This window comes from Antechinus flavipes, chromosome 6, assembly GCF_016432865.1.
Source record: "Antechinus flavipes isolate AdamAnt ecotype Samford, QLD, Australia chromosome 6, AdamAnt_v2, whole genome shotgun sequence".
NCBI classification, from domain to species: Eukaryota; Metazoa; Chordata; class Mammalia; order Dasyuromorphia; family Dasyuridae; genus Antechinus; species Antechinus flavipes.
Window position 1 is genome coordinate 197,598,493 of NC_067403.1, and position 2,700 is coordinate 197,601,192.

The window sequence follows — 2,700 nt, forward strand, 5'->3', positions numbered from 1 at the left end:
GCCCTAGTACCTAGAACCACTATCTTGTAATATCTCTTGTTTGCATGTAATTGTTTGCATGTTATCTCTCCCATTAGATTGAGAGTTTTTTGAGAGTAGAGGCTGGAACACAAGGCTATGCAAGGGTCATTATCTGTATGTACGTTTTGAAAATAAAAAGCTTTAAAAGTTAAAAAAAATTTAAAAGAGAGTAGAGGCTGGATTTTTATTGTTTTGGTTGGAAATGGGGGTTGCTTTTGTGTATCTAGTAATCAGTGCAGTGGCTGGAAAGTAGTAGGTGCTTAACAAATGCTAGTTTATTACCTGACTGATTGAATAAGTGTTTGTAACAATAGCATGATATCACAGAAAGAGCACTGGATTTGAATTTCATACACATATCTGTCATTCCTTGACTGATAAAAATGATAGGATATGTACAAGTAGTTTTTAGAGGAAGAAAACATAGCTTTTGATAAACCACATTGAAAAAAATTATCCTGTATAAATATGCATACATATTTTGGATTTAATATATATTTTAGCATGTTTAACATATATTGGATTACTTGCCATCTAAGGAGGGGTGAGGGGAAAGGGTTGGGGGGATTTGGAACACAAGGTTTTGCAAGGGTCAATGTTGAAAAATTTTAATGCATATGTTTTGAAAATAAAAAGCTTTAATAAAAAAGAAAGAAAAGTATCCAAATCACAAATGCAAAATAAAGTAATTCTGAGTTTCTGTCTTATGCCCACAGATTTCAGAGAACCCTGGAAGACTTACATGAACTGATAAAGATAGAAATAAGCAGAATCAGGAGGACATTTGTACAAAGACAACAATGCTGTAAAGACAAATCACTTTGAAAAACCTGAGGATTCTGATCTATTCGATTCAGTTCCTAGAGACTATGATGACAATAGAAGTAACAGCCCAAGAGAAAGAATATGACCAATATTTTTTGGATATAACCTATGTAGAAATTTTTTTTTTTGCTTGACTAGACATATTTGCTACAAGCATTTGTTTGTCTTTCCGCTGAGGTGAGGGGAAAGGGATGGGAGGGGGAAATACTTGTTAATTAAAATAATATATAATGTTTTTATTTTAATTAACATGTCTTGGGGGGATGTATGAATGTATGAGTGTACTAGATATAGCTCTTTCACAGTGTTTTTTTTTTTTAATATTATGACTCCAAGCCTCAGTTTTTTCATCTGTAAAATGGGGATAATTGTGTTTGTAATGCCTACTTCCACAGAATTGCACAGGGAGAAAAATGCTTTGTATATTTTGAAGCGATTATTTGTTCCTAAATGGAATGAGAGAAAAGTAAAAACCATTAAATTTCCCACCAATTTGGAGTTTTCACCATAAATTAGTATTAGTAAGCGAAGATGTTTATCTTAAATTTCAAAGAATCTTATATCTCAAAAGATTATCTAGACCAGTCTCCTTTCAAAAGCAGATCCTACAATCCCCAAATCCCTGAGCTCCTCCAATCCATGCTCGTGGTAGAATCCTGGAAATGACCAACCAGTCTCTACTTCCCCACATGTTCCCAGTAATAAGGAGCTTCCTACCTCACAAGGCAGCTGGTTTGAGACACTTCTAATTGTCAGGAAATGCTTCCTTGTTCTCTCTAAAACAGAGGATTGTAAATGATAATGGAGGTTTTTTTGTTTTGTTTTGTTTTTTAAGATTCAGCTCTTCTCCCACATATCTCCCACATTTACCAAGTATAATCTCCAGGAATCAAATTACAATAATGATTAAAAGCTTTGGGAACTCCTATGCTTAAAGTTTCCCAGACCTAAAAATAATTGTAATAATCATAATGGTGATGATGGTGATGATGATTTGCTATTTCTAATACCATTTCATAGATCTAAAATTATTTCCTAATAATTTCCAAAAAATATTGCCTAATTTTGTTTTCATTGCAACATTTGTGAAGTACATCATAGGATTTATTATCATCCCATTTTACAAATGAAGAAACTCTAGCTCTGGGAATAAAATGATTTGCCCCAAGTGACATGGAAAGTCTCTGAAGTTAGAAGGACCTGCATTACAGTTACATGCTGGATTTGCATTTGCATCCTTCCTTCCTTCCCTCCCTCCCTCCCTCCCTTCTTTCCTTCCCTCCCTCCCTCCCTCCCTTCTTTCCTTCCTCCCTCCTTCCCTCCTTTCTTCCTTCCTTCCTTCCTTCCTTCCTTCCTTCCTTCCTTCCTTCCTTCCTTCCTTCCTTCCTTCCTTCCTTCCTTCCTTCCTTCCTTCCTTCCTTCCTTCCTTCCTTCCTTTCTCTCTTCCTTTCTACAAAAGCTTAAAGAATTCATTGAACATCCCTAGACCTCAATTTCTTCATCTGTAAAATGGGAGGGGAGGGCAGGATTTAAATTTGCTGACCTCTGAGATTCCTCTCACCCTGATGTCTAGGATCCTAAGAATTGGGGGCAGGATTTGGACTGAGATCTAGTTCTTCTCATCCCACTCTGGAAGCAGTATCCCTACTATAAGCTACATCCCACAAAAAGTCCAACTCCCTACAAAGTTGGCAGAGAGAAAATTCAGAGAAATGGGACATGGAATCACAAGTCTGAATCTTCACTTAGTGAATCAAATAAGCAGATTCTTTTATGTCAGAAGCTACAGTTCAGTTATAGGAGAAAAAAAAAACCAGTAATGTGTCTCTGGGATGAATTCACCTGCCTCATACA